Source organism: Xiphophorus maculatus, chromosome 16 (assembly GCF_002775205.1).
Source record: "Xiphophorus maculatus strain JP 163 A chromosome 16, X_maculatus-5.0-male, whole genome shotgun sequence".
Classification (NCBI taxonomy): Eukaryota; Metazoa; Chordata; class Actinopteri; order Cyprinodontiformes; family Poeciliidae; genus Xiphophorus; species Xiphophorus maculatus.
The window spans coordinates 14,998,471-15,024,694 of record NC_036458.1 but is presented as its reverse complement, the minus strand read 5'-3'; positions in this window follow the sequence as shown (position 1 = coordinate 15,024,694).

The following is a 26,224-nucleotide window of genomic DNA, read 5'->3' as shown; positions in this document are numbered from 1 at the left end:
AGAAATATGTTTTTGTTGTTTTGGGGGTTTTTTTTACATGTATTTGTATTTAGAGCCTTTAGTCGGTCTAAATACAATTTCCTTCAGAGCTTACCTAAAAACTGTACTCGACAGGAAAGAGTAATGGGGAATAATGAGGATTAAAGTCAAAAAAGACAACTGACAGCAATTATTAATAAAGACACAAAAACAGAAAAAGTTGACAGAGTGAGAGATTATACATTCGTATTCAACCCCATTTACTCTGTTGTCGGTAACAAAACAGTATAAACAACAGTCTCCCTGTGTGATGCCCCTTCTCCACAACCAAGAGCAGCAGGTGGGAAAAGCATAGCATAGATTTATTTTTAGGCTTTACGGGGACGACAAAAGAAGTGTGAGGTCCCTCCTAAGTGGGGAGACCAACAGGGGAAAATATGCTCCCATGGCTGATGCTTGGGCCGAGGAGCTAACGCGGGAGGGTGGAATGTGGTGTGTCGCTGTAAAAGTGGTTCAGGAATTGAGAAGAGTGTGGGTTGCCTGTTAGAGGTCGAGTGATTAACGGGACGGAGGAAGTCACTGAGCAGTGTGTCACTGAAGACGATGTCAGCCGTCGAATACAGGAACAGAAATGCCATGTGGTCAAAGATAGGCTTCCTGCCTCGCTGAGCAGAAATTGCAGTTAAACAAATACAGTAATCTGTTTCTTCTTACTTTTCCCAGACAGAAATAGAACATTAAGTCATCTTCTCTTTGTATTCTTAAGAATTATTCTGTTGCTGTTTCTCCTTCCTGTTATGAAGCAAGTTCCTTTTTTTGTTGTTTCTGTTCACATTCTTGAATGAAGTTGCTGTGTGGAGCTCATAACTCACCAATTAAGTTAATGTGATAATAATCTAAACAAAGGAGAGGAGCAGTACTGCCAGCCCTGAGAATACGCAGTATGTTGCGAGGTTTTACTGAGAGGAGAATCCAGTATATTCCAATATTTAGTCAAGCTTTAGAGCAACATGTTATTATCCAATCTTTCTTAATAGAAGGGTTTTCACATTAAGAATGCGCAATATAATTTTTTATGTACACATAAAAAGTGTTGCCTTGCCGTAAAACATTTTGCAAGCTAAACTACTCTTTACTCAACACCTGCCTCCCACTGAAAAGGGCAAGTTAAGACAACAAATGCGATATAACTCTTTAACATCGTTCTGGGATTTTTTTTTTCATTTACTGTAGACATTTTCAGCTACAGGATCAAGATATTTACATTCATGATAACATAAATTTAACTACCTGGAGGTGACCAAATGAAAAACTAAAAAGATTGATTTTTTTCTTTTTTTAGGATGCCCAGTCCTCTACAGTCAGTAACTATCAAGGAGGTTGATCTGGAAATGGTTGAGACTCAGTGGTGGCACTTTGACTCGACTGATCAGGAAACAATGACGCATTCATAAATTGTTGGAGCAATTTCTCGGGAGTATACAGCAATTTAATCTCTGCTCATTTCAAAGGGCCCGTGAACATGTAAAGCATTTCATGTCAGAGTAAAACAATAAAAAGAAAAGTGGCAAAAAAGTGTTCACTCAAAGAGCTTTTTAATATATTTGCTTTTTTTTATAGCTTCACTTTTATATCCTACAGTTGCGCTGACTGGATATTCTTTACACATTCCCCTCTCAGGACATGCTTTGCACAGGAAGATTATTGCCTGTGTAGAGCCTCCTACTACCATTTCCTGTGGAAAAAAACCCACCAGCGTCTTTGTAAATAAATCTGAAATACAAACAATTGGATAAACTGGTGCAGAAGACGAGTCCTTAGTACTGGCAGAGCGTAGGATCAGAATCAGACTCCTGAGAATCCTGGATAATGACTCCTCCAAACGACGGATATCTATGAATGTCTTTTTATTGGTGTTTAAGGTGGTTCAGTCATCATCTTGATTTAGCCCAAACAAAAAAACATGACCTTGACCCATAGATTCTTAGCCCATTTGGTTAAACTCAGCTTCTGTCGAACCACATTTTAACATCAGTAAATGTACCGATTAAGATTTATTCTTATTTTTACTGCTTAAAGAGATTGCATGACGTACAGTATTTGCTGTGAAAATTTGCTCAGGGTGACCATCACCCGCTAAGCAGCACATTAAACAGGCAGATGAGTTATTCAGTGGTAGACTTCTATAATTAAGATGCTTAACTGATAAAAAAAAAAAAAGGGGGGGAGGGCGGGTTTCAGGATTATTCCAGTTATGTAAATCTAAGCAGTAATTTATGACTTGAAATTGAAATCTTTAATCTCTAGTTTATACTCTCTTAAATCAATCGACACCTCATTTGTGTCAAGATTATATTAGTGAAAACTATTTTATTCATAAGAGGATTTTTTTTCCACTAAAGTTGGGACACTAGGGATAAAAATGACAATATTTTAACAATATACCAGAACTATGTTTTTTAATTTTTGTGTAATAAGCTAAATGCCACATTCCAGGAAAATAACCTCATGTCAGCCATGCTGGAGGTGGAGGTGTCATGGTCCAGTGCTGCTTTGCTGCATCAGCCTGTAGAAACTCACCATGACTGAAATAATCCACCATGACCATCTGTTAAAACATATCCAACCCGAACCTGAAATAAAAACAGCAACTTGACAATGGTCTAAATCTAACCAGTGAATCCACCAAGAACATGCTGAGAATTAAGAAATATAAAGTCCTGGACTGAATCAAAAATATTTATGCTGTGGAGTGAAACAGTGGCACTTAACCATTCAAACAACTCAAATCTAAAACTGAGGAATCGGGAAAATGTTCCACACTAATGTTAGACTGGTAGGTATCCATACATATATTGTTTTTGTCATATTTCTGGATGAATTGTGTCATTATACTCCGGAAATAATTGGTTTTCATACCTTTACGGACAACTGTAACGTCATCCTTTTCATCTGAATGTGAACATTTCAGTGTCTCGACATGAAGAAGATCCTCCGATTTTCTGTTTTTGTTTTCTGGGAACCCATCTGTTCACCAGGTTTCTCCCCCAGACAGACCCTGTTTTAACATCTGGTTGGCCTGAAGGTCAACGGACTGGTTTAGCTGGAAGTTTGCTCTGCTGCCTGGATGGATGCATGGGTGGTACGGATGAGTAGCTGTTTATGTCAGCAGAAAGAGCAAGAAGCCTCTGGGGACAGCAGGGGGCACCTCTATCAGACAGATCGAGGCCAGATGGGGGGAGTTCAAAGCGGAGGCTAAACACACAAGACAGTTTGGGATAGTGTGAGATAATGAACTGGTGTTGAGTGCTAGAAAGGAACAAATGAGAGGGTCAGCGATCAAAACGACAGGAGTCTGGACTGACAGAAAACCACACCAAGAAGGGGGCTGGAAAGGTGGTCTTGGTGGGTATTTTTAGCATGTTGCGTGGAAGAGGGCGGTATCTTCTCGAGGGGTTTTTCCAGAGGAGTATATTTAGGGATGGGATTTGTAAAAAGACAGAGGGAGAGCAGGAGAGATGTGCACTGTACACAAATGCCAGTCTGATGTAAGAGTCTGCAACAGGACCACACACATTCCCGTTTATTCCCAGCTCTGTCCGTCTCTGATATAGACCCTTTTTGACTCACTTCATCATGAACAAAGCTACAAATCCACCACCCTGACGTTCTTTTAAGAACTGTGGATGTGTTGTAAAGGTTGTTGTAAAATCCCAAAACACAACAGTATGTTTATGTGCATTCCTGTCCCAGCGTCAAAGAAGAGCAAAGCTCAAAAACAGTTCGACAGCTTTTCAGCTCATCAACTTAACACCCAACATTCCAGACACCGCAGATCAGACAGCAATTTTCCAAACACCAGCGCCACTAATGTGGTGCAAAGCTGAAAAAGAGAGTGAGGGACAGCTGAAAAAGCAATGCTAATAATATTGAGAAAGAGGAGAAAAAGAGACAGCAATGTGGTCTTCATTCAGCTTGCTAAGGATAATAGCATGCAAGCAGGCTGGGGATAAGAGCCGAGCGAGTGGAGAGCGAGTGCAGAGCCGCAGTGACGCCATTGTGGTTCCACAGCACTTCCTGTCTACCGCCACACTGTTTGTGTGTCCTGTCACCACGGCAACTGCCTACACATAATACCAGAGAGGTAAGGGAGGAGGAGTAGCAAGAGAGAGACAGACAGAGAGAAAAATAAGGAAAGACCATTCAGTCAAGTGGATTCATTTGGAGCCTCTTCACTGGCTCGTTTTAAGTTGGACAACGCTGAGTTGGTCTTTTCTTGAACATAATGACCCACTTCTTGATTGGTTTCCTGTAAAACAATCCGGCATGGATGAAGAATAGAAATGTTATGACCTAAAAAGTCCCGGGACTGCATCAGGGTGGAGGGGTTAAAGGAAAAAGGAAAAGAAAGAAAGAAATGGGTGGAAAAAACCTAAGGCTTTAAATGCAGGGTGGAGAAGAGGATGATGAAAGGGATGAAGAAATGACAGGTGGATTAGGACAGCCATACAGCTAAGAGATTTCTGTGTCTGCCACCTGTAGCTACCATATGAAAACGACTGGAAATCCCCCAACCTAGATATAAACACGCAAACTTACCACGCACACAAGAAATAAGATAATGTCTTAAAGGAGCACAAGCTCCTTTAAGCCAAAGTTGGAGTTTTTTTCCAAAAAGCAACTCCTTGATTCATGAACACAAAAACAATTAAATGAAGCTGCTAAAATTGCTGCTTTTACAGGTATTTACTCACAGCTTTTCAGTGAGCCACTGCTACTTTGATAATGATAAGGGAGTTACAAAGATATGTATGAATCATTAGCTGTGACCACTGGATGTCAGAGCAATACATTTCATGAAAATGCATTTGAACGCTTTGGTACGCTGTAGAAAAGTCATGCACAAATGACCCAGCTGGATTCTGTTGTGGCTGCTTTGCTAATGAAACACATTTTACAATGCAAATATCTATTTAAAAAAACAAGTGTGTGCAGTAACAAAAGAGTTGTTAACTTTTAAGAAGAGAGGTAACAATCTATGCAGATAGAATGTGGGTTAATGCCAGGAGGGAGCAATTGCTTTGAGAATATTGATGTAGTTTTATTGCGTCTTTGTGAATCAAGACAAACAGGTTGCGTAGAGCGAACCGTGGCGCTCTGTGAGTAAGTCGGATGTAGTAGAAAGTTACTCGAGGGTGGAGCAGGCGGTGCCGTCTTGTACAGGGGCGGTGAGACAGCCGTAAGGTGTGTGGTAGGAGCGACAGTTTGTTTAAGGTGGAGTTGGGATTACATCGGGGTGTCAAACTCCTGGCTGAAAAGTTGGAAATGGAAGGGCTACACGATGGTAGTGAGATCAGAAATGATTTATGGAGATGGTGGAGCAAACTAAAAGATAGAGGTAGAAGTTGCCGAGTAGGAGACATTAAGATTTTCAGTGGGAGTGAACACTCCTGACTTTAAGTAATATTCACATTTTGTAGGTGCCCAGCCTAACATGAATCTGATATGAATCTAATAGAAAGTCTATGGCAGGAGATAAAGATCAGGGTGATTTGCAGGACGGCTTCAAACCTCAAAGTCTCAAAGAAATAAGAATAGGACCAAGCACAAAACTCGTCAAAGAAGGATTTGACTGCAATTTTACATTCAGGTTTTTAATCAAATTTACATAAAAAGTTTTTAAAAAATCAAAACTGACCTCTATGTGCATAAGAAGATGTTGATGTTCATAAGAAGAGCCCCATTGTCTGTGAGTCTGATATAATAAGAAAGCCTAGTACCTTTCGGATCAGCTGACACATCTAGCAGCGCTTTCTTACCGCCAAAAGAATATCTTTCTCTGTCTTTGTTGCATAATTGAAACTGCATCACCATAACAACCAGATAAAAGTTGATATGTTATATCTCACAGACCAGTAGCCCAGAATAGTTATTTGGTGTGTGACTCACTCTTTAAAGCGTCAAGTTTGTTGAATATCCTCAAAGAAACTGCTCACATAGTAACAGAGATGCAACAATTCCCTTCTGTACAATACACCATGATATATGTACAAACCCAAATACACGATTTATGTCGGTAAATATTGAACGTACACAGAAGAGCACTGAAGAAATGAGCACAGACTGTACAATGGAGAGTATCTTTCGGTTTTCTTTGAAGTAGTTTGAATAAAGTGAACTTCTTCCCACATGACTAGACAAAATAACCCACAATCTTCACTACGGTTGCACAGCTTCCAGGAAACTTAGAGAGTTGGTGTTACAAACTAGAACACGCTAAGCTGATAATTGTAATCACTATCATAAAGATACAAGAGTTCAGGGGAAAGAAAAGTGAGGCAAAGTGCGCTCATTCAACAGTTTTTTTTTTTTTTTAAACTTCTCTTTCCCTGCAGTAAAGAGCATTATGCACTAGACTTTGGTCTAAAAAAGTAGAAGAAAAAGCAATGGGTGGAAAAGCTGGAAGATGTGGCATTGATTACAGTTTCATACTAGCATTTTTTTGTCTCATATTTCAGCCAGACTGAAAGAACTGGTATTGGTCTGAACTGAAAGCAGTCTTGACAATTCTCATGATGAGCAGCGTCTCTGTTTCAGATCTGTTTCATCTCAGTCATTACAGTATTGGGCTTGCGTGTGGCGGTGCAAATTATCGTGTCTGTGCGGCGGAGGAAGAGGAGAGAGTGTGCACGGCACGCAACGTGGTTTTGATCTCTTGAGTCTTTTGGGTTTTTTGTTTTGTTTTGTTTTTTTTTATTTTGTGACAGTCACGTTATTTATGTGTGTATTATGATATTTATTTGTGCACTACCATGTTTAACTGAGTCACACAGAGACAGTTTATTTAGCATAAACAAGAAGCCCATATATGCAGCACAAACTTTAAAAGAGCTAAGAGATCAAGTGAAGAAGAAAAAAACACTACTGTATATCAAACATAAGTTTACACATTCCACATGTATTCTTTGCTGACTAACAATCAAAAGTCAAAGCGCTCACTAAACTTTGACTGTTATGCAAAGCTGTAAATCCCCTCGATGAGGACAACTTAGAAACACAAGTCCACAAACAAAACATTATCCCATCAGAGCATAAGCAACGTGTCGCGGTCATGTGTTTTACTGGCATGGCTGTTTCACTAAGCTTTGAGTGTATGCGTTGCTTGGAGACGAGCATGCGTGTGGAATGTGTGACGTCAGCACTCTTGCTCAGGGGCGTGGTCACCAGCGAAGGACTTTGCCTCTCTCTCACACGGCCCAAGGCTCTTGGGGAAGAAAGGGAAGTTGTAAAATGTCTAATAGCCCCTCTCAGAAGCTTGTGCTGCTGTACCCCTGTGGAGATAGGTGTTGTGTTGTGTGTGTGCGTGTGGGTGTGTGTGTGTGTGTGTTGTGTGCGGGAAGAGGTGGGTGTTAATCGTTATTGACAGGTGCCGATCAGACCTTGCACAGACTCATGAACAGTCCTAATAACAATCGAAAGCTGCAACTACTGTAGATCCAATGCAGTTTTACCTCCAACTTCAATATTGATCTCAGAATTTATTCTGCTAATCTCGAAATAAAACAAAAATGCCCTGCCACTTTCTGCTTCTTAGGTTACCGCCATTCATTTCAGATTTCTTCCCTCCAAAAGAAAATTCTACTTGAAATATTATCACTGCTGCAGACATAGCTACATTACTCTAGTTTAATTGTTAGATGGTTCACAAAAATAAATGATACTGATCTAGAAAATGCACATTACAAAATCTACACTTCTTCATCTTTCTATTAACAACAATCAAATTATATCTGTGGGCCTAATTTGACCAATCAGCATTTGGTTGTCATTGTTGTTTTATAATGATATAATGTTACAAACACAAATGACAATGTATTTTCTTGGTATTTTATTTAATTCACCAATAAAGCAGTACATGTTTGTGACATAGGTTTTTTTAATATTTTACCAAATCACTGTACAGCACATTGTACTTTAATATGCCCAAATAAAACCCAAAGTTCAGGTGACAGAATCGGTAAACAGGACAATTGTGCTCTCTAAAATCTGGCATTTATATAAGACTATCAAGAGCAAAATCTCTTCTTGAAATAAAACAAGTTTGCCACAAATCTGATATGGAAAACAGGAAACATGTTGCTCTACTCTTGTGAAACCAGAATTAAACTTGTTGGAATGTATGCAAAACACTATGTGTTGTGGAAATATAACACTGCACATCATCCTAAATCAGTGTTTCTTAATAATTTTCTGCCATGCCCCCCCAACAGAATTGAAATACTGTTGCGAATCTGTTCATATTTAATAATTTATCTGTACAAACTATTGGCTCCGGCATTGTATGACATAAACAAAATCGCTGTTTTATTGTTATAAGTCTCAAAATAATTTCCAAAGTCAGTTTAACAAGTGAATCTGTAACAGTTAATCAAGACTACTCAGTTTGAAGTTAAAAAAGTGCAAGTGATTCACTGGGATGTGCATTTTTAGACTACAGTAAAACATTTCAGAATTGTAAGCATTGATTACCTGTCAGCTTCTTCAATTTAGTTTTCCACAAGGTATATACTTTTTAACATTTACTGTGGAAAAATTTGCAGCAATATTGCTTATATTTCATCTTGTCAGATGAGAAGAGATGAAAAGTGCATAACATTTTGCATTAACGATCAAAAGATAGGTTTCGTCTATTTCCTGGCCTTTTTCTGCGAGCAACAGTTACTTGCTTATGATGGAGTATAAGGGCCGGGCTCTGAGTTTCTGATTTATGTTTTAAATACGAGTAAAGTTGGACAAGAATAAAGTCGTAATTTTATGACTTTTCACCATACTGCGCTAAATTGCGGAATATTGATCTTGTAAGGTTATAGTTGGTATTGGTTTAACAAATGACTAAGTACTAAATGTTTTAGCACATCAGAAGCTAATTTTCAGTCCCGGGACTTTGAAACGATTGTTTAAACAACTTTTTGTTTAATAGAAAGAACCAGACTTGCTGAGCAGGTCATGCTGCATATCACTCTATCAAAGCTTTTTAATTTAATGACTTTCTTCCGGCAATATAGCGTCTTTACTCTGCCAATATTTAAACTATTCTGCTAATACGACTTGGTTCTCGTAGTATTATGGCTGTATTCTTCTATTTGAAAATAAAAATCTCTTAGCTTGGCCGTAATACTCTGTCATACTTGCTTTACTGACCTCTGCTGCCGTTTTTTTTTTCACTGTCAAACTTCTCCGTCTTTCCTCTATGTTGGTATTTCAAAACATCTGCGCTTGTATCCTACGCTCTGTTTTTTGTTTGTTTTGTTTTTTTTCAGCCTGTTGATTAGTTTGAACACTGCTGTCACCTAGTGACCGGAGGCTTGTTCATCAGTTAAGAATGAAGAAAGACAATTATAAAGTCCTGCTTCTCGCCCCCCCACGACACTTCTCCACGCCCCCCAAGGGGGCACGCCTCACTAGTTGAGAAGTACTGCCCTAAATACACCATCCCCACTGTGGTGGCAGCATCATGCTGTGGGGATGCTTATTCGCAGGCACAGAGAAGTCGGTCTGAGTTGAGAAAAAGACAGATGGTGCTAAACACAGAAATACAAATATTTTTTAGAGCCCATCCAGTTGGATGGGTGTCCCATCCAACTGGACATTGACCTCAAACATAAAGTGGAATAATTTAGATTTAAGCACATCTGTATAAAATTGACCCAGTCAAAGCACACCCTGTTTGGCTCCCAAATTATACTGAACTGTCTAGCTTAGGCAGCTCTTGAAAATTGCTGTTTATAATAATCCTTTTCTATAGCTGAGCAACAGCTGTAGAAAAAAAGTTTGAGAGGTATTAATATTTTTGCATGTCACTGTTATTGATATCAACTTCTGCAGAGCTGCACAATTAATCAAACTGTATTCATCATTGCAATTTCAATGGGATAAGTTTCACATTCACAAAGGACTGCTTGGATGTAATATTTACAGGACCATAATATTTTAAAAAGTCATGCTTTAAAACTTTGCAGGCAAGTTGACCAACCGGGTGACGTTTCAGTTTTTGTTGCTTAACTGATATAGATCTTATTGTTTAAGATGCTGGTTGGAGGATTGTGATGATGTGGGAAGATTGTTGTGATTGTGATGATGGAGGAAAATTTAGATTTACGTCAGTCCTTATACGATAATTTCAATGTTCACCAATATTATACAGATTTTTCTAAACATTGTGCAATCCTTTCTTTCGGGCTCATTTGTCTCACTTTTAAGTGTATTTAAACGTGTTCAACAATAACTTTAAGTAATAAAACAATACAAATCAAACAATAAAAACGGTATCCAAGCTACAACTTTCAACCAACACCCCAAACACGGCAGCGGATCCATCTGTATTTCTGTCCCATGCACATTTATTCCTGCGCTCTTCCTGTCCGCTGTTGACTCAAACAGACTCTCCTCATTTATTAGCAGCAGTGCGCCAATTAATTCCCAGCCCCCTTTCCTGTGTTCCAGCAGCAGCCTGGGCCGTACACAGAACAACTGGAGAGGAGAGGCACGAGAGGGAAAGGGAGGGTGCCTTCTCTGACGTCATGAGTGAAGAGAGGTAGGAATTCCCTTCATATGAACCGCCCACTCGGTTACTCTGCACACCCTGTCTGGCTCCCAGACACACTCGCATTCACACACGCTCCTGTCTGCGCAACCAGAGGAGGAACGGGTCGACAAGAAGACAAAAAGAGTGACAGGCGCGAGACTTGTGAAGTTCGACTTTACAGGGTGACGTTGGAGACAAATGAACTTGGGGGCAGAGAGCAGGAATAAAAAACTGTTATTTCAGGTGGGTGCAGCATCATGTCTGCCTCTTCTTTGAGGATTTCTTGTGGGGTTTTTCTGGGGGTTTTTTTTTCATTTTTACCGTTTTACGACTTTTATTACTCTGGAAAGAATATAATTTTGACTTTTTTCCCTCTTGAACCACTGGTCTTTGACAGGGACACACTTTACAGAAGCTTCTGCAGCCTGTTGATTGGGACAAAGCGTGTGTAAAGTCTTCCTGCTGTTTGAATGTACTGTGATATTAGCACTGGAATATTGCCCTGTTGTGTGGTTTGACTCTATGGAGCGGCTCCATTACAAAGGTCAGATGTAAATACTTCCTTTGAATAGGATGGCTGACTTTCTGCATGGCTGCCTGTGTTTGCAGTTGATTTAAGAGTCCACTACCCATCTGAGTGATTGACTGCTTAATTGTTTAGCTTCTACCCGTTTGTTTGTCTGCCTTCCCTTTCCGTCTGTCTTTATCTGCCTGTGTGCCTGTTTTTTTGTCAAGTCCGCGTACGATCTCTCGGCTGAGTTTTTTACTGGCAGCACAGAGTGCGAACGGAGGTCATAAAAAGTTCTCAAAAAGCAGCAGACGGGGCGTCATGGCAGTGCCGAAGCAGGGCCGGAGCTGCCTCAAACATTCCTCTCATTGTTCAGAGGGCTTGTAAGTGTGTGAGCTCCGAAACCTCCATGAAAGGAAGGGAATCCAGCCACTACTGTAGCTGACAAGGTTTCATTCAGCTGCACTTCAGGGTTGTCTGTCTCTGTTTTCCTGTCCGCCGTCCTGTCTGGTTCCCCTCTTGGGGGTAGTGACATAAACTAAATTGGGTTGTGGACGAAACGAAAAAGAGCTGAAGGAAGTTCACATGAGGCTGACGCAGCAAGGACAGATGAGATAAGTGTGAAGATAAAGCGCATTTAGTAAGAACGGTTATTCTGTTTTTCATGTGCCTGATTGTGGCTTGTGATAACAGGGAAGAGAAGGGGAAAAGAGGAGTTCTAAGTAAAACGCTAAATGAATGACTGAATGTTTGGATGGAAGGTCAGAGCAATAATGGAGGAGAAAATGAAGATCCAGTCAAGCTTTGGTGAGGTTGTTGGGTGGGTGAGTGGGTGTGCCGGCGGCAATATGTATGGTTGGGCCCTGGCTCAGGAAACATTGGCGTAGTGGAATAAAAGTGTATGTGTGCCGTTTCTGCGGCCATTCGTGCATGTGTGGTTCAGTGGCAGCAGGGCAGCTGTGCACTAAGTACAGGGCTGGTGGTGAGGGTGCTTGGCTACGAACCAGGCTGAGGATAGGGTTACAAGCACAGGGCTACAGGGAGTGGACCATGAGTTTGGGCTGGGTTCTTCACTCAGAAACAACAACATTTTAAAGCTTTTCTTGAAAAAAAAAAAACGACTAATGTCCCACATATGGTACATTCTTCCACTGAGTCCAGGCCAGGCGGTGATTGTTTGTCTTTGATTCCTGAAAACTGCAAAAGATCAGGCCCGCTGTGGAGCCACATCCCTTGTTCGAATGTCGTTGAATGTCATGGCCTTTGAAGTAATTACACCCTGACACGCAACATGAAACAAAATCAGAACCTCGGCCACATGCACACGCAATACCAATGTCTGATGATTGAGCTAGGGTGTGGTGCTGAGTAAGGTGTGTAAGTACAAAGATTGAAGGATGTGCCTGGCAGCTTCCAAGCACTTTTACTGCAAATGTCTTGTTGTTAAAATATCTTAAAATATCTTGAGCGGAGGCCTTGCTTCAGGGTTTACTGTCAAACCGAAAGGATGTAAAGACTCATTTTGGTAATTTTTTTGGCTTTTGTCATTCTGAACAGGTTGAGCATGTAAAAGCTTAATGCATCTGACAGCAGTTATAAAAAGCAAACATTGCTTATTTGCTCTTCAGAAAAGGAGTTTTGGCGTTAAGTTCTCGGCTCAAACCCTAATTTGAATCTTTATTCAAAAAGTATAGCAGAGGGCCGATCATTTTGACCCTTCACCAATAAATATGTACTTTTGTAGATTTTGGTTTTGGGTATAAAATAAAGCCATCCACTGTATGTAGCCAGGAATAATTAGTATTGGCAACCTCTCCTTTTTCATACCACTGTGCAATTCATACTCCCATGCCAGGAATTGTTGTCTTAAGACTCCAGTAAATTAAATCTACCAGGTCATTTATTGCTTTTTAGCTTTTGTTTTATAGATACAAACAAAAGTATCTATAAATTTGTCATTTTTCACATGAGACATTGACAAGAATAATCATCTGAGCAAAATAAATGGAAATAGAATGTATAAAGTAAGTTTTCCAAAGAACAATATACAAGCAAATTAAATTATATGTAAAATTTGAGCACTTCAATGATTATTTATTCCTGAGAGTCCTGAGATACTTAATTGCACAGAAAAACGATAAAATGATACGTAATTGTTTGAGTTTATTATGATGGTTTGCTTAAGAATAGAAAATAGAAATGTGAAGAGATAAAATTGCAACAAAATGGGGTAGCAGTGATCGACCTAGGTGAATTTTGAAAATGGAGGCGAGGACAATTTGTGCATTGCAGTGGCTTATGTTTCAAGTAGATCTAGCTATTAAGCGAGAAGTGTTTTACGTTTTACGGTGAAGGCCATGTCAGATTTGTATGCATTTGCACTTTTACTCGTTTATGAGACTGAAATCCCAGTTCAAGCACATACAATGTTTGCCCAGCAGCCCCATTGACATAATCCTGTTTGTTTGCTGATAGTGAGCATATTGTGCTCGAAGAGGTAGATTCGGCCTGCAAGCCATAGAAGGGAGGGTTGATACGTGTTGAAACAACAAGAGGTCGAGATCCAGCTGTCTCAACAGAGGCTTTTCCACTTAACCATGCGGCCTTGTGTAAACGGCAATGTCAAATCTGGACTTGTGCTGAAGGGAACACGGCCAACGGCCACGTCCGCACTTGGACCTCCATATATCCTGTGTATAGAGAGCAGAACACACACATAATGTAAACTACACACCCTAAACTGTAAAAGATTCTATAAACAAGGCAATAGTTCATGAAAACTGCAAAAACACCTTTGACTTTACTAGAGTGCATCTGTTGGAAATCATCTCTCGGTGATGCAAGTTTTCCTACTCGACACCTACATCAAGATGCAACACGTTGACACATTTATGCAACCCACGTGCCAGTGCCGTATGATTATTTCTAACCACAATAAACATCCAATTACAAAAGAGGCAGAAGAACAGTATCCCAGGAGGAAAAAAGAAGTGAGCTCTGTTGAGATTCTCCAAGCCAGTGCTTGAGGTGATGTGTTGGACAGCGCTTGTCAACCTAATAACGGCGTCATTACAGGGGGAAAAGGAAGGAATGAGCTCATAGACATTAATGGCTGCGGGTTCGATGGGGGAGCAAGAAGAGGGGGGAAAAACCGATGGAAAAGATGAAAAGGCAGAGAAAATAACAGCGCAAGTCGAGCGACTGCTAGATGAAAGGAGGGAGGGATGGCAGGGTTTTAGGTTGATCGTGGAGAGGAGTTAAAGGGGAGTTAGCAGGCAGCCTTTGAAGGGTGCTGGGACCTGAGGTGACCTTGGTTGTTTTTTTATTGTGACCAGGTGGAGCTACTTTGGCACGGGATGGAAAGTATGTAAAATGCTCAGAGCGATAAATCCAATTTAATTTTCTGAATCGAATACAACCGATGATACTTCTTTAGTCATACTCAGGCCTTCTGCATTGGTTTTTGTATTTTTCTTGCAAAAATAAAAGGAAAATAATAAATCATTCTAAGGCATTGCAAAAACTCCCCAGAAAATCAGTGTTGTGAGCTAGAATTACTTAATTTTATGCATAAATTTGACTGCAAACTTGAAAACAAAGGAACATTACCCTTGCAGTACTGGAAAGCATTGGCCAGTAGATTATATTTTTAGAGGAAGTTGTGTACTATTCTCTTTGAAAATGTTACAGATCAGTGATGATGATTGCAGGGGCCAAAGCTTCCCGTGTTTTTGGAACAGTGCTCCAGCAGACTGGCTGCTTGAAACTTATTTAGAGTCCGGAGTTCCCCAAACGTGTCCCAATGACTCACAGCTTGCAGACGGTGGATTATTAATGTGGCTAAAATAAAAATAACCTCAAGAAGACGGCAAATTAGGGAACTCGGGATATGACACTGGTATTCTTGAGATGAGTGCTTTTTTAAAAGGACTATCACAAAACATAGTCCTTATGTTTTGAACTTGTGTTCTTTTAGAAACTTGTGTTTTGGTAACACGAAAGCAGAGAAAACTCAACCTGTGTCATAGTTTTCCACCCAAGGATTTTTAGATAAAAGAGGATGAACAGAAAAGGGAAGATGTCTTTATAGGGCGTGCCACTTCCTTCTTAACGAACTCTCCATTCTGTCATTGATAAGTTATTTTTATAAGAGATGAAGGGAACCTGACAAGAGCCATGTATGAATACATAGCACGTACGAATAGTTCAGTCTTCTAACCTCATATTTCACTGAGACGTATAAAAGAGAGGACTTGCGTGAGAGGGTAACAGGGGAGACAATGCATCAAGGGTATAAATGACACAGGAGTTCTATTTTGGTGTTTATTATTCATATGTTTGCCTGCTCTGATGAGCTCCTTTTCGACTCACCTAGACGTCTCTGCTGGCCAGGGGAATTCCTGGCAGAGTGATTTTTGAGACTACAGGACTGAATCACATTGCCAGGGATTTCCAATGGCTGACACGAAGAAAAGCAGCACCCTTCTCACGAACGCATCCCCCCTCTCCACACACAGACACTTAAAATTACTACCTCATTCATGGACACACCCATGCTTTTCATTTGCATGCTCACACACAAACACACCCGTCACCAGCAAATGCTGGTTTTCAAGTCTCGCTGTGCGGCTGCAGGACTTAACTCACATGTGAACAGTGAGTTCCTGCCATGTTCACAGTGGTTAAGTTCTGCCGCCACAGGGCTGCAGCCTGCAGGTGGGAGAGTAAAGGTCAGGGAGGGGCAACAAGTGCTGCAAAAGAGCATCGCACTTCTAATAACACCACTGGATTGGATGCAGAATGCCAACAACATAATAAGCAGCTAGTAAAAACAAATGAGTTAGTTCAGAACTTCACCAGCAGTGAATTTTAGTAGATTGTAGTAATCATACGTGCATTTAGTTCTTAGTGATTATCGTCTCTAAAAAGAGCCAACCCCAGGTTGTACGGCTCCTTTAGCTGATTTTTTTATTTGAAGGTGCACTATGGCAAGCTTGATCAATTTTGCTTTCTTCGTGCAATGATTTACAGGTAAATGACTGACCAAACATCAAAATCAATTGGCTATAAGAGAGAATGTGTTTTGCTTCACAGTCCCTGTAAATAATCTATTAAAAGAATAGAATTTGCAGTTTATTTCTCTAAACTTTTTTTAAATATTTAATTTCAGCTTTCAGCTTTCCTGGGTCCAGAAAATAAGCTGAGGAGTGAAATTATATATATTTTATAACATTAACATAGAGAGGCTGCTACCACTTTTCTAAACATCCTATAAAATGTAGCACGTGATGGTAGGCACAAAAGTGCATTTCACAAACATACATATAATATAAAATATTAAATAACACACCAAATCAGACACTTACACCTCAGTCTAAAATTATTCATATCCATGGCAGATTTAGGGTTAAGGTAATCACTTCAGTATTTACATTTTATCATCATGTTTCTTTTGATCTGAAGAAATTTTGGAGCAGCTTCAAAGTCCTGACTTGAATCTGATTGAGTATCTGATGATGGCTATGCTGGCTTCCAACCTCAAAGACTCTAATCTCATTATCAGAGACTGCTAACTTGTTCCTCAATAATTAAAACCACATTCAACTCACAGGTTTCCTTTTATGGAGCAGCTTACCAGAAACATGTCGAGCCAACGTATTACGACTTAAGATAAAAAAAATTGTTCTGAAAGATGATTCTCATTGCATTTCTTCAGAGGTCACTGTGTCTTTTGTTTAGCTCATTGTGAATTATTTATTTGTTTTACATAGCTCTGATTTGTGTGGCTGTCGTCTCGGCCAGGTCTTCATCATAGGAAGAGATTTCTGATCTCAAAGGAACTTTCTGGTTGAGTGAAGGTACAGTGATCAGAAGAGGCCCCAAGTTTCAGAAGCAACATTACGATTGTTACTCATATCTGTTAATGAAGTGTTATGGTGCGCATTTGTTTCCACAGCTCAGAAATCAGCAGCAGAAAAATAATAATAATAATAGGATCTAAATTGGGACTCTGCTAACATAACCTTTAAGCCATGAAAGTGTCTTTTATTACATGTTGGTGTAAACAAAGTCAGGTGAGAACATTGTCTTTTACAGCCATCACTTTAAAAACAATACAATTTTCCTAATTAGAGTTATATAATTGATGCAAAACAATGACATATTTCTTAGGAGTTTATGGATGAATTTACACACGTCACTAAGCAAAGTCACCTAACATATAATACAAAAGTGAAGATTTTCAGTTTTGCAGTGAGGTTTTGTTACGAGGTTTAAAGCAGAAAATATTTTAGTGTACTGTTGTTGGAGTCTTCATATAGCAGTAAACACAGAATAGTTGTTCATGACGCTAACAGCTACCCCAAGAGGGGTCAAGACCAGACTGGATTTTTACCATCAACGACAAAATAAAAAAAATAAAAAAACATTGTTGCAGTTTATGCAAATACTATTTTATGAACCTTTTCATTTAAGTCGCATCTGCATTGGATTTTTTTTTTTTTTTACAGGAGAAACGAAAGTCAGGGCGGTGCGCCACCAGTGGTCTTCCTGTGTGAAACACATAGTGAGAACGGAACATGTAAAGTGTTTCCAGTCAGAGTAAAGATCCGATACTTCCCGAGATCCTGAGTGGTGCAAAGCCTCTTATCTTGATTTCTATTTTATAGGAAATAACCAAGATATCCAATGCAATCATCACAACCAATTAAGGACTCTTAAAATAGTGCGCCAGTAAACCGATATGCAGGGGTTTTTTTATTTTAAAATTGTCCTAAAGTGTTAGATGTTTGCTTTTGGTCTTAGAACCTCTCGGATTATCTAGATTAATATGAAATAAAGAAAGCAAGAGAATACCACGGTTAAGATGATAACAGCTTATAATGTTCCAACTACCAACTCAGTCAAAACCCTTTGACCTATTTTGTTTTCACTCTCTGTCTGTAAAAAATTCAAAACTATTTGACTTTAAATATAAGAAAATGTTTAAAATTTGATTAGTGTTTCTAAGCTAAATTTAAACCATGACGAAGAAAGATTGCATCAATACAACCATATTTTCATCTTTTATAAAATCTCTGTATATAAACATATTTACAAGAAAGACAAAAACATGTATTTTTTATTTTGCCTTGTATATATTTGTGTTTTAAATGTCTTCACTGAGAGTATAGTGGGAAAAATGACAAGTTCCTTTAGTGTGTGTGTGTGTGTGGGGGGGGGGGGGGCGTGTGTGTGTGTATGGGGGACTGGGGGCGTGTGTGTGTGCACAAACTTGGCGAATAAAGCTGATTCTAAATCTGATTTCTTTAAAAATATTATGACATCAAAGAAATGGTTTTCTCAGATTGACTATAACTTTCCGAACTCAGTCTCACACCTCGTTATTTCAGAATCAACCCCATGTGTTCAGGGCTGACAGAGTGCATGTGTTCACAGATGACTCACTGTACAGTATTGTCAGAAGATGACATATCATAAAGGAGAGGGAAAGTCAGTGAAGAAAAAGAGTTTACAATCTATAAATTTCCAGTAAAAAGGTGTAATCTGTTGAAATTGCTGAAACTGAGCAGCGTCTGTGTCTACTAAATGTCAGCTGTCTCATTAAGAGTAAATCTGTTGCCGCCCCTGTAGGGAGAGCTGAGTGTCACCTTATGTCATAATTTCTATCGCTGGGCTGACTGAGTCACTTTGGGCAAGTGTGTGTTTCTTTGACTCTGTGTTCACATTTTCCCTACGCTTCCACCTGTTAGGTTTTTTTCTTTTTTTTTTTCAAAAGAGCATCACTGCCTGTTGGTCTGATGCTGTGGGATTGTGTCTGTCTGTGTGTGTGAAAAATTACCTCCATCGTCGCTTCTCCTCACCCCCCGCTGGGTCGGTCTCCTGTGCCTGCTGTGCTGATAATCAGTGTGTGACGTCGGCTGGCTCAGTTCAGCAGGAACAGGGGACTGTTCTCATTTCCACACACACTTAAACATAAACAGAATCACACATAAGCATTATCTTCTCTTATCATGTGGAAACACATTTCTGTTGCTGTGATTTAGTCTTTAAATTTTATTTAATGACTGTCTAACTGCTTTACATAAATCTGTATCTATTTTGTGTGTTACTGGTGTAATGACTGTAAATAAATGATCAGAAGTGCAAAATGTTTAATAAATGTTTTTTGTTTTCTGTATTGAATAAATGTCCTTTCATAAATATTAAAGTTGATTAAAATTACATTTACTTGAGTCATCACTGTGTGTCTTCTCTTCTTGCTATTCTCTAACTCACTTCATGATAAATCTAACCAATGCATTATTCACTATTTCCCTCCATCATGTCTCTGACTTCTTTTATGAGGTCAGCCAGAGAAAATCAAAACATGCTGCAGACACCTGGCAGTCTGTGGTTAAAAGCTGCACCTGGTGAATGTTGGGTGGCATTTACAAAACAAAAAACACTGTCTAAATCCTAAAGAGGTCGTTGCACACTATTAACCTTTCACTTTCTGGGAGATCTGCACAATCTCGCACATCTTCTTTCACATCAGTGAAGACAGTGGGCATTGCTAGGCCTGCTTTACTTGCGCACGTGCCCAAGTTTTATGTCTTCTGTGGCACAGTCAAATCTCCTGGTCAAATCTTAAAAAAAAAAAAAACTGCAGCCATTAAATAACAAAATGTCTGAAGATCCATCATTACAACAAAAGCTGGCTGCTTGCGAGAAAAATATCATGGGGTAAAGCAGGAAAAAATTATGTGTAGGTATGATCACATATTACAAAACCAGTTATACTGAAGATCAGGAAATCAGTACAAATGTGTTGAGAAGAATAAACTACATGCCACTTGCCCAGCAAATCAGACAAACCAGACATCTCTGAAGAGCACAATAATCTAACTTTCTTAACAATAATCCATGTAATTCTATGTATTTGTACTGGAACATGTTTGTTTTGGCTTGATTTCTCAACTTCTAGACATGCAGGTGGCAGCAATAAAATGTCCTAAGTAAAATATTTTATTGGTTCCATTTGAATTAAGTCAGTAGCTTTAAACCCAGATGCAGTTTGAAAAAAAAGTTGTTGCAGCTGTTGTCTTTCCTGGTCTTGGAAAAAAAAACAAAAAACATTCTAAATCCAGCCCATCAAGGCCAAAGGCAAGACCAAAACAAACAAAACGTGGCTCAAATATTGTGCTCCGGTACCACCTTATGTTTAGTAAAAACCCCTTGTGCATGACTCAAATCCAGACGCGGATTTCAAAGTAAGAGCATCAAAAAAATAGCAGTGACAAAGTAATGTAATGATGAAGCAGATTGGAATTAATAAAAGAAGAAAAGGTTATCAGGCATTAAAAATAATGGTAGTCAATTTGAAACATCTGATGGAACAAGGAAAGACAAGCGCAGTCAAAACAAGAGAAAAGAAAACTATTACTGTGTGGGGGGGGGGGTTAAAATTTGAGCCCTATTTTTAAAGCACTCTTCTAGTAATGTTTTTTTAACAGTATTTAAGTACATTTGTAGAACTGTGTAGATTAAAATAAAAGAATAGCTTCTTTACCTTATGTTGGATTAAATAAAACTTTATGCACATCTTAAATGTGTATAATTTATGATTATTAATTCAACTGAATCCATGATATCTAAAGCTATGGTTATTTAGGAAAAATGAACTAGGCGAAATGTATAATTTTGCCAATAAAAATTTGCCACACTACAAAGTTGATTATTCATTTACAATAAAATATATTTAAAATAAAAATGCACCAGAATAATACAAATAAGGAAATGATTTCATTAGTGGCGTATTCTTGTTTTTATAACAAATAATTGGTTTAAGATAAAGAAGTCATTCAGCTTAATTCTTTGACTTTCTTATTCATATATTAAGGCAGATAGGTTACTAGGCAGGTAAAGGTTCAAGAAGTGTACATATAAATCCGTAATTATTTATATATATATACAGTACAGACCAAATGTTTGGACACACCTTTTAATTCAATGAGTTTCCTTTATTTTCATGACTATTGACATTGTAGATTCACACTGAAGGCATCAAAACTATGAATAACACATGTGGAAATATGCACTAAACAAAAAAGTGTAAAACAACTGAAAATACCCCTTATATTCTAGTTTCTTCAAAGTAGCAACCTTTTGCTGTGATTACTGCTTTGCACACACTCTGCATTTTCTTGATGAGCTTCAAGAGGTAGTCACCTGAAATGGTTTTCACTTCATAGGTGTTGTCCTGTCAGGTTAATAAGTGGGATTTCTTGCCTTATAAATAGTCATAAAAATAAAGAAAACCCATTGAATTAGAAGGTGTGTCCAAACTTTTGGTCTGTACTGTATATATTAATACAGTCAGATGGATTATTTTAATTTAATGAAATTTGACCTTCTTCTGACAAATTAGCCTAATTGGATTGCATATATTTTCTAGGCGATAGATAGATAGATAGATAGATAGATAGATAGATAGATAGATAGATAGATAGATAGATAGATAGATAGATAGATAGATAGATAGATAGATAGATAGATAGATAGATAGATAGATAGATAGATAGATAGATAGATAGATTGCACTCAGAAATATTGCTTACAAATGTAGCAAAATAAAACTAAAACTAACTAATCATCTTTTCATAGTAATGACTTCTTATTAGCAACAGGCAACATTATTAAGTAAACGTAAGCTGTAATAATATGACGTGCTGTCCTAGAAAGGGCTTAACCTCAACCATCTCTAGATTTTTGCGGGAACTTTTCATCACATACGCAACCACACATGACAACGGACTTATGTAGGTCTTTAAACTGTTACAGGTTTGTTTTACCGTCCTTAGAGATGTCATCCGGATGTTTATCGTTGCCGAGTTGCCACAGCAACAGATACACGGGTCCGTCATCGAGCCTCTGACGTACAGGGACGACGGTTCAACGGGCAAGTTCCTGTTTCTGAGAAAGCAGCGAGAGCAGCGGAGCCGCGGTGGAGAGCCTCCTCCCCTTCTCGCTGTCTCACCGCGGCGCCCTCCTCCTCTTTTAAGCCCACTTCTCTCTCCATTTATCACAGCCTTCTATAGGTTTATTGCTCCATTGTTCACCCCCACCCACTTCTATATTACAGTGTTTATCTTTCCGCGGCAGCCCTCCGGCCCCACCCCGCTCCGTAAATCCTGTGCCTGTCACACCCACGCACTCGCGCTCCCTCACCTGCCGCTACCTCTGCGGGGTGACCAATAGGAGGCCAACGCGGGAGTCACTATGGGAACAAAACAGGTCAACAAAGGGCGGGGAATAAGGAGACAAAAAAAAAAACGATGCAATGAGGTAAACCTATCAGCATTTGAGGTAAAGCTCAGACGGAAACGTAGACACATTCATCATTTGTATTACTATTTTAATGATTTCAGTCAAGTAAAATAAGAACCATTTTTCTTCACCGAAAAACTTTTGTTGAGGTTAATTATACAAATAGCTCATAAAGCCTTAGACATGTTGAGACATAATCTCCTACTCTAGCACATGTTTTTAGTTTAGTTCACTGTGAGACATGAATGAGAACAAGTCAAAACATTGTCGTTTCAAAACAAAACTGTATTGTGTGACATATAGTCAATAAAGTTGTGTAGCATAAAGAGGCTACTGCTATTCTCACAACATTGAAGAAAGTGACTCACCTTATACTTTGCAGTTTATGCAGCCTGAAAGGCAAAACCTAGGTCACCACAAAGGTGACTGATAACCTGACTGAACATGAACCACATTAATAAATACACATATTAACATGATTATTGGCTTTGTTTCACAAAGACAAATCTGAAATGTGTGGGGTGTATTTGTACTAACACCATGTGTCTTTTTCACTGCTTTAGGTCTTTTGAGATAAATGATTCTACCAGTTTTGTGCATACTTAAGTTTTTGTCAATTCTTCTGTGCAGAAAAGCACAGATTAGATGAAAGGTTCCTGGGATGGTATTATGAATATTGGATGGTTTTGGTTTGGCTTTAATGAACGTAGTGTAATTAAAGAATAAACAAAGTTATATACAAGTAAAATAGATTTAAAACAAAAGAAGAATGGGAGTAAAGTTCAATATACATTTACACATTCAAAGGAGTGGGTAGACGTACAAACTTATTTTTAACCCGTCTTACATTTGTATCATCATCCGATAAATTACTTTTTATGTTAACTTCGTTTTAACAGTATTATTATTATTTTCTATATCATGTCTATAACTAGTAAAGTGTATTCATAATTGCATGCCCATATAAGCAAGCATCATTTTTAACTTGTTAGAAAATTATTTCTAAATGAATATACTACAATACAGTAATATTTGACAACTTCATTAAATAGTAATTACATTGATAATGGCAGTAACAACAGAAGTTATGTCTTATATTGATCTGCAGATATATATATATATATATATATCTCACAGACCTATCTACTGTGTATTTTGATTCTCTTTCTTCCACTCTTGCTGATCTGCCCCACCCTGCAGCTGTGCAGTAGGTCAGCATTCTCCTTCCCTGTCTGGCTCCTTGGTTCTCACCATAAAAAAGCTGCCAATCTGGCTGCAAGAAGACATAATTGCCATTATGACTGCTGCAGCCCTGCACATCACATAGTGTACTGATTGTTCCACGGCGGAGGGGAGAAGAGGGGGGACACTGTCTCCACTGTGCAGGCGCCACACAATATTATCATAGCGTGACTACAGCTCATCCACACACAAACACGTGCAGGGTCTCGACTCCACTGTTTTCAGCCCACTCTGGCTGTCTGTAATCTCCCAGTTAAGCACAAGGCAAACATGTTTCTATAGAGCTAAAATCCATACAACAATGCCTTTGAAAATCACAAAAAAAATCTTTTCAACTGTCAAAGCCCTGAGCAAACACACCAATTGCACAGCGTCACCGCCAATAGGAAAAGATAGAAACAGTGGATGGAAAAGCAGTTTGCACCAGTGCAGGAACGCCCAGCTCATATATGTGTCTGAGCACATGGAGAAAAGGTTTTTGGGAAAGCTGACCTTATCCCGGCTCCAGTTCCACTCCTCCATCTCCGTTTCCAAATAAAAAAAAGGTCAACATAACCGCTTAAAAACAGAGGCTTAACGCTGGCCTCCTCAAGGAAAAAGCAGCTCACGCTTCAGTGAACATATTATAGACACACTTGAACCAGAAAGCCACTCTGCATTTCCATTCCAAGGAGTTGGAAATATAAGTGAACTGTGAACATAACAGTGACTCAGTGCAAAGGATATGAGCGCGCTGATTAGCCACAGGAAATATCCGTTGCCACTGTAACAAAGTCGCATATTGCAGAGGGAAATGTCTTGATCATTGTTACAAGATTATGTGGTTGGTTCTGCTGCATTCATAGAGGGAAATGTCTGAGCCCTACGTAGATACTGTTGCTCTCTGCCCGGCCAAATTAAAAATGCATGAGCAAGCACCAATTACATGCAGATGTTGCGATGCTCTTGTGTGACTCAAACATCCTGTACATACATTAACCAATACCTGAAGCAACCTTTGTCACAGAACAGATTTCAGCTGATAAAGTATCATTCATACTGGAGATATCTACTAGCTGTTCCTGCTGTTTAAACTTTGGCATCTCCAGGGCCACATATGACTAATCGAATAAATTTCAGATTTATATTTAAAATATTTTCTTTCAACCAAAAAACACCATTTTTGAAAGAGAAAAAAAAATTCTTCCTTTTTACATCTTTAGAAAATTGCCATTTCAAAAATTATTTGTATAGTTCTAAATAGTATTTAAAAAAAACCTTCATTAGCATTACAGCAATCAATGCTCCTTATGATTGCTGAAAAGTTTGTTATGAGATTTAAGTTTTTGTGGCTGGAAGGCCTCTTTTCCAACACCCTAATCATTAGCTCCCTTCACAGATTCTATAAGGGATTGAAATTAGGTCTCTGGCTGGGCCACTCCAACTATTATCTATAATTAGAAGAAACATGTTGGTAAAATTAAAAAAAACGTAACTTAATAAAAAAAAAAAAAAGGTTTCAAATCTCAATCTTGCAGGTTATGAATAATTTTTACTAACTGTAAGTATTTATTTAACAAAATATTTATTTCTTGCATTTTGGTACTTTTGGGCTACCACAAAGAGACAATGGAGAACTGAGAGTTTTGTTATTCAGGAACAAAACATTAATCAGGAAAACATGTCTTGATATAATTGGGTAGGAAACATAATGAATCAACTATTTAACAAAAATCTTTTTGAAGCGTACAGCCTTAAGGTCTAATTATCTATACCCTGTAATTTTCTTTTTACACACTGAAGCAAAACTTTTATTACGCTGTATGTTTTAGCACAGACACCAAAGTTAAGGACGTTTTTGCACCAGACTGCGTCGCATTCAGATGTATGCAATGGAAAATAACAGGAAATTTGAGTCACTTTTAAGTACGAAGGCTCGTCAGCAGCCCCAAATGTCATCTCATTCTTTGAATTTTCTTGTAGTTAATGCATTTCCTTATTCATTATGGGAAATGAATCATTGTTGCTAAAAACAAGCAGTAACAAACTCAGCAGAGGTCTAGCTCCATTTTACCGAGCAAGAACTGAGGACGACAGTTGCCACACAATATCTTTTAACAGCGATACTGCTACTTTTCAAATCAGTCAGAATGAAACTACATACGATGAATCCCAATGGAGATGACGCCCAGAGTCACACACAACATCTCTGAAGGATCCACTGATTGAAGAAAAAGATACAGAGCTTCATTATCAAAGCATACTTTTTAGAAGGTATTTCAACAAAACAAACTACATCCTACATGCAACTCTGGAAAAAAATAAGAGGCCACTTAAAATGATCAGTTTCTCTAATTTTACTTTTTATAGGTATATGTTTAAGTAAAATGAACATTGTTCTTTTATTCTATGAATTAGTGACAACATGCCTCCGAAATTCCAAGCAAAGATTTAGTATTTATCTGCACAAAATTGCTTTCACACCGCAAATAATGCAAAGAAAACAAGTTCGTAATCATTTGGAAACAACAATACTAATGTTTTAACTCAGAAATCAATATTTGGTGGAATAACCATGAGGTTTTCAATCGGGTTCAGTTCAATGGTCTCTTAATTTTTTCCAG